This window comes from Neomonachus schauinslandi, chromosome 12, assembly GCF_002201575.2.
Source record: "Neomonachus schauinslandi chromosome 12, ASM220157v2, whole genome shotgun sequence".
In the NCBI taxonomy this organism is placed as follows: Eukaryota; Metazoa; Chordata; class Mammalia; order Carnivora; family Phocidae; genus Neomonachus; species Neomonachus schauinslandi.
In genome coordinates, this window is record NC_058414.1 from 47,491,475 (window position 1) to 47,506,230 (window position 14,756).

Genomic DNA, 14,756 nt, shown 5'->3' on the forward strand with positions numbered 1-14,756 from the left:
TCTTCTTACAGATTGGACTCAGGCATTTCTTCTACGATGCTCCCCTTCACCCACCATGGTTCCCAAAGCAGACATTTCTCCCTAAAACCTTAACAACTTGTATTTATAATGGCTGTTGACTTACTGGAATCCCACCAAAGAAAGCGAGCACCTTAAGAACAGAGCACATGTCCTATTTCTCTTTATATCCCCAACCTTTGCCACCATGACCAGCTCTGCCAATCGAGACTTTATATGGAAAACAAAAAAAGAATGGATGCACATCTCAAAATAAGAACAATTACATGTAAAGAGAGTTGAATATTTTAGCCAGTTTTACATTTAAAGTAGCAATAAAGATAATAAGATAATGCTGTCTTATGTAGAGCTCTTCATTATGAGTCTTCTTATTTATCCTTCATCATAAAAACTACAAATGACTATTAAATTTCTGTAAAATGAAACGTTAAATATCAGAGAATAATTTTATTTTTACCAAATTTTAAACTGACTTTGGTACACTACAGAATAATTCTATATTCCTGATGCATGCTAGAATCAAGGCTCAGACAGGTCAAGATACAAACAAGCAAAGGGCTTCATTTATTTAATATGTGGACATGAACTTTGTCTTATATGCTGTCTTTGAATGGTGGCTGAGAGTGGCGAGGGACGCCTTGGAGTTCTGAGGCAAAGTCCTGAGAGATGTTTTATTTCTTTACTGCATAGGGGGCTTAGGGCATGCTTTCCATCTGTGACATAAGAGTTATGAGAATTCTATCCCTAATGTATTTGACTGCAGTACATCAAAGTTGTTAGTTTCTGTGTCTTTATTTGTTCACATTTGTCTTTATATAATTCCAACTCCCACATATTGAAAAATAGTCTTTGCTTATATAGTTTGGCAGAAAGTACGATGTAATAAAAAATTTGAGATTTCACTAAAGTTCCCTCTGCAGTCTTATATGTAATATAAAAACAATATTATACATGTGAGTCATACCTGATATAGTTCAAAGAATTTCCACACTCATCATTTAAGGTAATTTTCAAAATAACAATAGAAGAAGGCAGAGCAAATATTAATTACCCCATTTCATGTAAAAAAATCACTGAGATGCAAACATTAATCAGTTGATTCAGAGTGGCAAAGCTAGTTAATAACTGAGCTCTCTGGGATTCAGACTTCCTTATTTCTGATAAATTGTTCTCTCGTGTTTCTTAAATGTAATCAGTATGTATTTTTAAATGATTACTCTCAAAAATAATATCACTATATATTTACAGGTTCCCTAACTTGTGGTTAAGAAAAGTTTTCATAAATTGACATTATAACTATATTTCTTTCCTCTGATGGTGGATAAAATTTACCTCTTTCTAGATCACTAATACACTATAAACGTATTTTATAAATTCTTATAATATTGATTATAACACTAACCTAAAAAACAGAACAATTTTAAGTATTAAGATATACTACAGAGTTGGGGGCGCCTGGGTGGCTCAGTCGGTTAAGCGACTGCCTTCCGCTCAGGTCATGATCCTGGAGTCCCGGGATCGAGTCCCGCATCGGGCTACCTGCTCGGCAGGGAGTCTGCTTCTCCCTCTCCCGCTCCCCCCTCTTGTGCTCTTTCTCTCACTCTCTCTCTCAAATAAATAAATAAAATCTTTAAAAAAAAAAAAAAAGATATACTAGAGAGCTAAAAATAAATTACCCAACCTAGTCATTTAACTAAGTGCATTTATCATTAATTTACTATGCTTTTAAGAGAAATACTCAGCTCATTAAATGTAGAGATTACTCTTTCCCATTCTATAGCTTCATATATAAAACAAATATGCCAAATATATTTTATTCAAAAAGGTAAATAAGTTACTCACCTATGCTCTAATTTTTGGAGATATTTTAAATAAAGAATACTCAAAGGAATGACAGATTTAAATTATTTCACACATTGGACTTAGCTAGTTAACGTAGCAGAATGTTTGACACCCATAATGTCAAATATATGACATCCCTAAAACTTTAAAATTTCTTTTATTTATGTACTATACATTTATTAAGCACTGACTGCCTCAGGCACTTTAGAGATCTAGTGAAAAATACCTTTTAAAGTTTACAGGCTCGCATGAAAAGCAAGAATGCAAATAATAATACTATAATAGAGATGTGCAAGGGTTCTATGGGACCAAAAAAAAAAAAAAGGAACCCAGGCAAAGTTAGAAATCATCTGTACAGAGTAATGAATTGAGTCTTGAAGGATATAACATCAGAGGTAAAGGAGCAATAATTTTCCTGGCAGAGGTAACCGGATGTGCAATGACTACCAAGACATTATGACATGGTAGATTTAGAGAATTGAAAATTAATTGTTAATTGAAAATGAGGTGACATTGGGGGATTGTGGAAGATGAGACTGGGGAAAGAAGTGGGACCAGGTTTTGACTACCTCTGCATGTGGTAGGGAGTCTATAAAATTCCTTTCTCAAAGCTATAGAGCAATTCAGCTTGTTCAGAGCCAGCATTCTGGAAAGGAAACAGTGGGTGATGGGTTGAGGGATTAAGAATGGAAAAATAAAGAGTTACTTTAGAAACAATTTAAAATAGTACTGGCTGGGGTCACCTGAGTGACTCAGTCAGCTGAGTGTCTGACTCTTGGTTTCGGCTCAGGTCATGATCTCGGGGTCATGGGATTGAGCCCCGCATGGGGCTCAATGCTTGGTGCAGAGTCTGCTTGGGACTATCTCTATCTCCTCTCCCTCGTACCCTCCCCTGGCTCGTGCTCTTGCAATCAATCAATAAATAAAATCTTTAAACAAATAAAATAGTACTGGCTGAATCATTGTTCTCTAGGATGCTTCAGACGTCTCAGGAATCAATGACTATTGCTGCTAGTTCTAAGGGGTTTTGTTTGGTTGGTTTTTGGTTTTCTAGAGTTGTTATATCATCCACAGTGGCTCTGGGAAAATGTAGGTATGTACATGTAGTTGTATTTTTTAATAAATGTTTTTATAATAGTTTTATATTTGTAAAAGAGTTACAAAGATAGTACAGAGTAGCTACATACTCTCCACCCAGTATCTCTTGTTAACATTTTATTGTGCTGAATGGCCACAACTAAGAAACAAATTAGTACATTACTATTAACTAAACTCCACACCTCATTTAGATTTCACTAGTTTTTTCCCCCTAATGTTCTTTTTCTGTTTTAGGATCCCACCCAGGATGCGTTATTACATAGTCTTTACATCTTATAGCCTCTTCTCATCCGTGACAGTTTCTCAGATGTCACTTGTATTTCATTTTATACTTTTGAGGAGTACTAGGTTAGGTATTTTGTAGAACGCCCCTCAGTTTGGGTTTGACAATTGTCTTTTCTGATGGTTAAAGCCTGGGGCTATGGGTTTTGGTGATAAATACCACTGGGGTGAAGGGTCATTTAATAGGACATTATGATCACATCTTATCAAAGGGTATATGCTATCAACAAGATACCACTGTTAATGTTAACTTTATCTGAGATTGTCTTTGCCAAGTTTCTCCACTCTAAAGTTACCTCCCACCCTCACCTCACCCTTTGTCTTTTTTTCCTTTTGTTTTTGTTTTGTTTGTTTTTATCTGAATATAGTTGACACACAATGTTACATTAGTTTAAAGTATACAACTTACTGATTTGAAAAATTTATACATTATGTTACGCTCGCCACAAGTGTAGTTACCATTTGTCCCATTACATGCTATTATCCCTTATACATTCTGTATTCTTTGCACAGGAGTTACTCAGTACAGTCTACAATCAAAGGGCTAGGTAAGGGGTGCATTAAGCACCATTTTCCAGGGGTGGGGAAGTATCTACATATGTTACCTATAATTCTTTTGGAATTCTTTAAAGGAACTTATCTCCCATATATTTGTCTCCATTTGTTTAGTTATTCAATCATTTATATTGGTATGGACTGATTTCAAAGATATTTATTTTATGTTTTGGATTATAACTCCACACTGTGTTATATATTTTGTTGTTCATATTGTTCCAGATTTTGGACATTGGGAGTTCCTTCAAGTTGGATCCTGTAACCTTTTGACATATCCCATTTTATTATTTTCTACCACTTCTCTAGCTATGCTTTGAATATAAACTGTAGCATTCAGGTATTTTATCTGAATAAAGCTGGAAGAAAACGAAATGTTAATCTTGACACTGTTATATATAACATAATATTCACAGATCTAGACACATTTTATTATTTGGAGAGACTATCATGTTTAAGTCATTATATCAATTAAGATATTTAGTAAAAGATGGAAGTAACACATAAAACCACCTAATTCAATGTATAGTAAATAAAGCTCACTTAAAATGGTACTCCATCCACTGTAGTTCTTTTTGGACAAGTAATGTTAAAACTAAGGTTAAAACCAGCTTTAAAAAACAGTGCAAAAAGTTTGGTTAGAGATTCTCGAAAGCTGAATTCTTATGTTTAACTACTTAAAATGACAGGTCTGCGACCCTAATTTTCATAGTAATAGCAAAGAAAAACACTCTGAGATTAATTTTGCTTTTCATTATACAAGTTAATTTTCTTTTCAAAGACATGTATTATTTGTTCTAAGATATAGTTAGCTAACTACCAAGTTATACACTTTACCTATCAGCACTAACGAAAAGAATCTTTAAAAAGACTCAAAGAAAAACCTTATGATGGTCTTTGATTTTAATGTCTAGAAAGACCAACCATCACAGACACTTAAACCATCTATGCCATCTTCTAACAAACCTACAAATGCTAGACAAAAATCCAGGCGGATTCACAATCTCTACCTTTCATTCCCCACACTGCAAATCCTCCCCGCCCCCGCTCATTCTACTACCCCAAATTAACAGCTTCTGATGCATTCCAATTCTCATTTCTTTACTCAGCATATTTTGTGTCATTGGCAAGATGATATGAGGTTGTAAAAGGGATTTATACTGGCAATAAATAGGTGTGAACCTGCATTTTACTTAGGTTTTCACTAATCTGTAACTGTGAGTGTATTGACTTAATAGGGGGCATGGCACAAATGAAACCAGGATAAAGATCACCATAAACTTGAAGTCAGATGTCTGGACTCAAATTCCAACCAGCAATGTTCAATACTGTATGAGGTAGCAGGCTCCTCTGAGATTCATTTTGTAGCTTTTAAAATGGATGATTTAAATATACTGTCTCCCAGATTCCTTCTAGTTCTGAAGTCTATGATGCTCTGACAAAAATTTTTGTTTGATAATTCCTCAGACAACCAATTCACTCACTGCATTTGATTTTCCTGGAGCAACTTCAGATACAGCTCCATCTTTTCTTGGAGGCTTTCTCCCCCAAAATGTAAGCCCTGGAGGCTTGAGTTATCTTTATGCAAAGTTATCTTTATAACTCAGGAGAGAATAAAGATTTTTGAGATTATTATTTTAATCAGTCACATATTCAAGCCTGTTTTGTACAGGATAATAAAAGTTTGTATTAATGAAGCTATTTCTTAAGAAGGAAGGATAGTCAGTATACCTCCCCTCGATCAGGGGCCTGTTCCCTTTACTCACTAGAGCTCTAGACCAGTCTTGAGCTAGGCAACTGTGAGAGAGGTAGTATTTTCTTCACATCGAATCATCCAGAGTTCCAGGACAAGCTATAAGAAGATGGAATATATATAATAGAAATTCTTTTGTTTCCACCTATGTTTCTTAGAGCATGTTATGGATTGAATTGTGTCCCCCCAAAATTCATGTGTTGACATCCTGTCCCCTAATACCACAGAATGTGACCTTATTTGGAAATAGAGTCCTTATAGATGTAATTAGTTAAGATGTGCTCATAATGGAGTAGGGTGGGCTTAATCCAAAATGACTTATATATAAAAAAATGAAATTTGGACATAGACATGGGGAGATCACCATGTGAAGACCAGCATTATGCTCCTAAAAGCCAAGGAACTATCAGAAACTAAAAATTTTAGAGACAGGACTAGAACAGTTCCTTCCCTAGAGTCTTCAGGGGGGACCATGGCCCTGATGACACCTTGATTTCAGACTTCTGGCCTCCAGAACTGTAAGACAACACAATTCTGTTGTTCTAAGCTACCCAGTTTGTGATACTTTGTCATAGCAGCCCTAGGAAATTAACACAAGCTGTAACACGGGGGTGTAGTATGGGGGGTGGTGGGGTGGATTTCTTTTTATATCTCTTTCAGCAAATGTATTTGTACCATCACTGGCTTATAGATTTGTTTTGCCTATGCTGCTGTTTTGGGTTACAACACCTGCCAGTATATGCATTTTTATAGGTTATGAGGCACCTGGTTTCAAATATGGGGTTTTGTCACTTTCTAGCTGTGTAATTAACCTCACTGATTTTCAGTCCCCTGAAAATAGTAACACTTGATCTAACAGAGTAACGTAAGGGAATAACAATGTAGAGACAAATACAAGAGTATATAGTGTGAAGGATAAGATCCGGGACCTTGCAGCTAGGTTGAATGATTTCAAATTCAACTCCTCCCTTTACTAGTTCTGTGACTGAACTATAAACTCAGTTCCATCATTTTAAAATAAGAATGATAATAGTGCCTGTGTCTTAAAGTTGCCATGAAGATCAAATAAGTTAATGCATAAATAGATCTTAGAAGATAGTCTGGCACACAGAAAGTATTCAATAAATGATATCTAAAAGTCCCTTGTAAACTATAAAGGACCATACAAAAGTTAGATCATTGTAATTTATAGTTAATAGCACTTACACATCGATAACACTTTCTTTTTCTTTTAAAGTAATCTCTACACCCAATGAGTGCTCGAACCCATGATCCCAAAATCAAGAGTCAGATGCTCTATGGACTGAGCCAGCCAGATGCCCCGATAATGCTGACCTTCTAGCTCAATATGCCTCTTTGCAGCAGTAGTTTGGATAGCTATGGAGATCTAAAGAGTGACAATCACAAATGAGGGCTATTACCAAGTGGGTCAGGTTTGCCCAGTGAATCAGAAGAAACTTCAAACTACAGACTATTTCTGGTTTTCATTAGTCTGCTCATATCCTAGTGTAAAAATATTTTAGAGCCAAAATTTTTATTGAGCATCATATTAACTGCTCTAATACGTAAATGAAAAGCAAAGAATTTAAGTAGATTTCACTTGGGCATGCAGAAATGGGAATCGAATTTTTAAAAACTGCTTTTAAAAGTTTCAAATGAAATCTTTGTTTGCATATATTTGAACTGAGATACATTGTCTATATATCACTTTCATTAGTTATAGTAAATAAAAAAAATAGACACCCAATCATGTCTCACCTTGCTTTATACCTCAAGGTGAAGTTGTTTTTTGTTGTTTTGCTTTGCTTTGTTTTATCAAACAAAAGTCTACCATTACAGGGGGCGGAGCAAGATGGCAGAGGAGTAGGAGACCTGGATTTCGTCTCCTCTCAGGAATTCAGCTGGATAGGGATCAAACCATTCTGAACACCTACAAACTCAACAGGAGATCGAAGAAAAGAAGAGCAACAACTCTCTCATCAGAAAAGCGACCACTTTCTGGAAGGTAGGATGTGCGGAGAAGTCAATCTGAGGCGATATTCGGGAGGATAGACGGCGGGGGAGGGACCTCCATCGGCCGCTTCTGGCAAGGGATAGAGCCGCGGAGCACAAAATCGGAACTTTTAAAAGTCTGCTCCGCCGAGGGACGTCACTCTGGTGGCTAAGCGGGGAGTGAAACCCTCCGGGACAGTGTGGTCTCAGGACCCTTGGGGTCACAGAAAGACCGGGGGTGCCTGAGTGTGGCAGAGCTCCCAGGTATCGGAGCAGGGAAGCCGGCTGCAGAGGCGGAGCCCAGGCACGGGCTCTCAGCTCGGGGTTGCCATAAACCGTGATCCGCGGCACAGTCGGGCCACTGCTCCTCCAGCAGGGACCCAACAAGCGGCAGATCCGGGGAGACTCACCTTCCTCCCCCGGGAGGAGCCGCGCGGGAGTGCACCGCAGGGATCTGCTGGGTTTGGAGACTCCACCCGGGGTCGGGTGCCAGAGATAGAAACGCGCGGTCACAGGCCGGGTGAGCACGGAGTGCGGCCGGAGACCGGGGAGACGGGAGTGACTGACGGCTTTTCTCTGGGGGCTCACTGAGAAGTGGGGCCCCGAGTTCTCGGCTCCTCCGCGGCGGAGATTGGGAGGCCGCCATTTTCACTCTTGGCCACCAAAGCTGTACGGAAAGCGCGCAGGGAACAAAAGCCCCGGAGAGCAAACCCGAGCAGATTACTTAGCTGGGAGGGGGCAAGGGTGGGGCAATTCCGCCTCCGGCAGAGACATTTGGAAACCATGGCAACAAGCCCCTCCCCAGAAGATCAGCGAGAACAGCCAGCCAAGACCAAGTTTACCGATCAATGAGAACGGCAGAACTCCAGCGCTAGGGGAATAATGCACATAGAATTCTTGGCTTTTTTACCATGATTCTTTAGTCTTTCAAAGTTAATTTCTTTTTTAACTGTCTTTTTTTCTTTTTTTTTCTTTTTGAATTTTTCTTTTTCCCTTTTTCAACCAACATCTTATCAATCCCTTTTTTTAAAAAAAACATTTTTATTTTTCATTTTTAGAGTCATATTCTATCCCTTCATAGTAGTTACCCGTATTTTTGGCTTATATATATAAGTTGTTCTCTCTTTAAAATTTTGAGATAGTTTCTTCTAACAGATTAAAATATACCCTAAATCTCTAGTATATGGTGTTTTCTATTCCCCTGCCTGATCACATCCTCTCCCTTTTTTTTCCTTTTTTCTTTTTTTAAATCCTCTTCTTTCTTTTTTCAAACAACTTCTTATCAATTCCTTTTATAAAATTTTTCATAATTTCCATCTTTACAGTCATATTCCATCCCTTCATCATATCAACCCTTATTTTTGTACATATATAAGTTTTTCTTTCTTTAAAATTTTGGGAGGCACTTTCTTCTAAAAGACCAAAATACACCCCAAATCTAGTGTGTGGCACTGATCTATATACCAGCCTGATCATATTTGATCACATTCTGGTTTTTTGTTGTTGTTGTTGTTTTGTTTGTTTTTGTTTTTATCTTTATCTTTTTCTTTTTCTTTTTTTTCTTTTTCTTTTTTCTCTCTTTCCCTTTCTTTTCCCACTGCTTCAGGTCTTTTCTGATTTGTTTAGAGTATATTTTCTGGGGACGTTGTTACTCTGCTAGCATTTTGTTCTCTCATTAATCTATTCTCCTCTGCACAAAATGACAAGATGGAAAAAATCACCTCAACAAAAAGAACAAGAGGTAGTACCGACTGCCAGGGACCTACTCAATATGGACATTAGTACGATGTCAGATCTAGAGTTCAGAATCATCACTTTAAAGATACTAGCTGGGCTTGAAAAAAATATGGAAGTTATTAGAGAAACCCTTTCTGGAGAAGTAAAAGAACTAAAATCCAACCAAGTAGAAATCAAAAAGGCTATTAATGAGGTGCAATCAAAAATGGGGGCGCTAGCTGCTAGAATAAATGAGGCAGAAGAGAGAATCAGTAATATAGAAGATGAAATGATGGAAAATAAAGAAGCTGAGAAAAAGAGAGATAAACAACTACTGGATCACGAGGGCAGAATTCGAGAGATAAGCGATACCATAAGATGAAACAACATTAGAATAATTGGGATCCCAGAAGAAGAAGAAAGAGAGAGAGGGGCAGAAGGTATACTGGAGCAAATTATAGCAGAGAACTTCCCTAATTTGGGGAAGGAAACAGGCATCAAAAGCCAGGAAGCACAGACAACCCCTCTCAAAATCAATAAAAATAGGTCAACACCCCGACATCTAATAGTAAAACTTACGAGTCTCATAGACAAAGAGAAAATCCTGAAAGCAGCTCGGGAGAAGAGATATGTAACCTACAAGGGTAGAAACATTAGATTGGCAACAGACCTATCCACAGAGACCTGGCAGGCCAGAAAGGACTGGCAGGATAAATTCAGAGCACTAAATGAGAAAAATATGCAGCCAAGAATACTATATCCAAGTAGGCTGTCACTGAAAATTGAAGGAGAGATAAAAAGCTTCCAGGACAAACAAAAACTAAAGGAATTTGCAAACACAAAACCAGCCCTACAGGAAATCTTGAAAGGGGTCCTCTAAGCAAAGAGAGAGCCTAAAAGCAACATAGACCAGAAAGGAACACAGACAATATACGGTAACAGTCACCTTACAGGCAATACAATGGCACTAAATTCCTATCTTTCAATAGTTACCCTGAATGTAAATGGGCTCAATGCCCCAATGAAAAGACACAGGCTATCAGACTGGAATAAAAAACAAGACCCATCGATATGCTGTCTGCAAGAGACTCATTTTAGAACCAAAGACACCCCCAGATTGAAAGTGAGGGGGCGCCTGGGTGGCTCAGATGGTTAAGCCACTGCCTTCGGCTCAGGTCATGATCCCGGAGTCCTGGGATCGAGTCCCGCATCGGGCTCCCTGCTCGGCGGGGAGTCTGCTTCTCCCTCTGACCCTTCTCCCTCTCACGTTCTCTGTCTCTCATTCTCTCTCTCTCTCAAATAAATAAATAAAATCTTTAAAAAAAAAAAAAAGTGAGGGGGTGGAAAACCATTTACCATGCTAATGGACACCAAAAGAAAGCTGGGGTGGCAATCCTTATATCAGACAATTAGATTTTAAACCAAAGACTGTAATAAGAGATGAGGAAGGACATTATATCCTACTTAAAGGATCTATCCAACAAGAAGATCTAACAATTGTAAATATCTATGCCCCTAACATGGGAGCAGCCAATTATATAAGGCAATTAATAACAAAAGCAAAGAAACACATCGACAACAATACAATAATAGTGGGGGACTTTAACACCCCCCTCACTGAAATGGACAGATCGTCTAAGCAAAAGATCAACAAGGAAATAAAGACTTTAAACGACACACTGGACCAAATGGACTTCACAGACATATTCAGAACATTCCACCCCAAAGCAACAGAATACACATTCTTCTCTAGTGCCCATGGAACATTCTCCAGAATCGATCACATCCTAGGTCATAAATCAGGTCTCAATCGGTACCAAAAGATTGGGATCATTCCCTGCCTATTTTCAGACCACAATGCTTTGAAACTAGAACTCAATCACAAGAGGAAAGTCGGAAAGAACTCAAATACATGGAGGCTAAAGAGCATCCTACTGAAGAATGAATGGGTCAACCAGGAAATTAAAGAAGAATTTAAAAAATACATGGAAACCAATGAAAATGAAAACACAACTATTCAAAATCTTTGGGATGCAGCAAAGGCAGTCCTAAAAGGAAAGTATATAGCGATACAAGCCTTTCTCAAGAAACAAGAAAGGTCTCAAGTACACAACCTAACCCTACACCTAAAGGAGCTGGAGAAACAACAGCAAATAAAGCCTAAACCCAGCAGGAGAAGAGAAATAATAAAGATCAGAGCAGAAATCAATGAAATAGAAACTAAAAGAACAGTAGAACCGATCAACGAAACTAGGAGCTGGTTCTTTGAAAGAATTAACAAGATTGATAAACCCCTGGCCAGACTTATCAAAAAGAGAAGAGAAATGACCCAAATCAACAAAATCATGAATGAAGGAGGAGAGATCACAACCCACACCAAAGAAATACAAACAATTATAAGAACATATTATGAGCAACTCTATGCCAGCAAATTAGATAACCTGGAAGAAATGGAGGCATTCCTAGAGAGGTATCAACTACCAAAACTGAACCAGGAAGAGCTAGAAAACCTGAACAGACCTATAACCACTAAGGAAATTGAAGCAGTCATCAAAAATCTCCCAAAAAACAAAAGCCCAGGGCCAGATGGCTTCCCAGGGGAATTTTACCAAACATTTCAAGAAGAATTAATACCTATTCTTCTGAAACTGTTCCAAAAAATAGAAATGGAAGGAAAACTTCCAAACTCATTTTATGAGGCCAGCATTACCTTGATCCCAAAACCAGACAAAGACCCCATCAAAAAGGAGAATTACAGACCAATATCCCTGATGAACATGGATGCAAACATTCTCACCAAAATACTAGCCAATAGGATCCAACAGTACATTAAAAGGATTATTCACCACGACCAAGTGGGATTTATCCCTGGGCTGCAAGGTTGGTTCAACATCCGCAAATCAATCAATGTGATACAGTACATTAACAAAAGAAAGAACAAGAATCATATGATCCTCTCAATAGATGCAGAAAAAGCTTTTGACAAAGTACAGCATCTTTCTTGATCAAAACTCTTCAGAGTATAGGCATAGAGGGTACATACCTCAATATCATAAAAGCCATCTATGAAAAACCTACAGCGAATATCATTCTCAATGGGGAAAAACTGAGAGCTTTCCCCCTAAGGTTAGGAACGCGGCAGGGATGTCCACTATCACCACTGCTATTCAACATAGTATTGGAAGTCCTAGCCACAGCAATCAGACAACAAAAAGAAATCAAAGGCATCCAAATTGGCAAAGAAGTCAAACTCTCACTCTTTGCAGATGATATGATACTTTATGTGGAAAACCCCAAAGACTCCACCCCAAAACTGCTAGAACTCATACAGGAATTCAGTAAAGTGGCAGGATATAAAATCAATGCACAGAAGTCAGTGGCATTCCTATACACCAACAACAAGATAGAAGAAAGAGAAATTAAGGAGTTGATCCCATTCACAATTGCACCCAAAACCATAAGATACCTAGGAATAAATCTAACCAAAGAGACAAAGAATCTGTACTCAGAAAACTATAAAATACTCATGAAAGAAATTGAGGCAGACACAAAGAAATGGAAAAACATTCCATGCTCATGGATTGGAAGAACAAATATTGTGAAGATGTCAATGCTACCTAGAGCAATCTACACATTCAATGCAATCCCCATCAAAATACCATCCACTTTTTTCAAAGAAATGGAACAAATAATCCTAAAATTTGTATGGAACCAGAAAAGACCCCGCATAGCCAGAGGAATGTTGAAAAAGAAAAGCAAAGCCGGCGGCATCACAATTCCGGACTTCCAGCTCTATTACAAAGCTGTCATCATCAAGACAGCATGGCACTGGCACAAAAACAGACACATAGATCAATGGAACAGAATAGAGAGCCCAGAAATGGACCCTCAACTTTATGGTCAACTCATCTTTGACAAAGCAGGAAAGAATGTCCAATGGAACAAAGACAGTCTCTTCAACAAATGGTGTTGGGAAAATTGGACAGCCACATGCAGAAGAATGAAACTGGACCATTTCCTTACACCACACACAAAAATAGACTCCAAATGGTTGAAAGACCTCAATGTGAGACAGGAGTCCATCAAAATCCTAAAGGAGAACTCAGGCAGCAACCTCTTCGACCTCAGCCGAAGCAACTTCTTCCTAGAAACATCGCCAAAGGCAAGGGAAGCAAGGGCAAAAATGAACTCTTGGGACTTCATCAAGATAAAAAGCTTTTGCAAAGCAAAGGAAACAGTCAACAAAACCAAAAGACAACCGACAGAATGGGAGAAGATATTTGCAAATGACATATCAGATAAAGGGCTAGTATCCAAAATCTATAAAGAACTCATCAAACTCAACACCCAAAGAACAAAGAATCCAATCAAGAAATGGGCAGAAGACATGAACAGACATTTTTCCAAAGAAGACATCCAAATGGCCAACAGACACATGAAAAAGTGCTCAATATCGCTCGGTATCAGGGAAATCCAAATCAAAACCTCAATGAGATACCACCTCACACCAGTCAGAATGGCTAAAATTAACAAGTCAGGAAACGACAGATGTTGGCGGGGATGCGGAGAAAGGGGAACCCTCCTACACTGTTGTTGGGAATGCAAGCTGGTGCAGCCACTCTGGAAAACTGTATGGAGGTTCCTCAAAAAGTTGAAAACAGAGCTACCATATGATCCAGCAATTGCACTACTGGGTATTTACCCCAAAGATACAAAAGTAGGGATCTGAAGGGGTACGTGCACCCCGATGTTTATAGCAGCAATGTCCACAATAGCCAAACTGTGGAAAGAGCCAAGATGTCCATCAACAGATGAATGGATAAAGAAGAAGTGGTATATATATACAATGGAATATTATGCAGCCATCAAAAGGAATGAGATCTTGCCATTTGCAATGATGTGGATGGAACTGGAGGGTATTATGTTGAGTGAAATAAGTCAAACAGAGAAAGACATGTATCATATGATCTCACTGATATGAGGAATTCTTAATCTCAGGAAACAAACTGAGGGTTGCTGGAGTGGGGGGTGGGGTGGGAGGGATGGGGTGACTGGGTGATAGACACTGGGGAGGGTATGTGCTCTGGTAAGCGCTTTGAATTGTGCAAGACTGTTGAATCTCAGATCTGTACCTCTGAAACAAATAATGCAATATATGTTAAGAAAAAAAGAAGAAGAAGAAGAAGGTAGCGGGAGGGGAAGAATGAAGCGGGGGAAAATCGGAGGGGTAGACGAACCATGAGAGACGATGGACTCTGAAAAACAAACTGAGGGTTCTAGAGGGGAGGGGGGTGGGAGGATGGGTTAGCCTGGTGGTGGGTATTGAGGAGGGCACATTCTGCATGGAGCACTGGGTGTTATGCACAAACAATGAATCATGGAACACTTCATCTAAAACTAATGATGTAATGTATGGGGATTAACACAAGAATAAAAAAAAAAGTCTACCATTACAAAACATCACTTGCTTCTTATGTGTCTTACCTTATAGAAGGAGAAAACT

General features: G+C 38.5%; 1 protein-coding gene across 1 annotated transcript in view; it reads right to left on the reverse strand.

The window, feature by feature from the left end:
* Positions 1-14,756, reverse strand: part of AGMO (alkylglycerol monooxygenase) — a 333,164-nt gene that overhangs the window by 198,568 nt on the left and 119,840 nt on the right. The window lies entirely within an intron of this gene.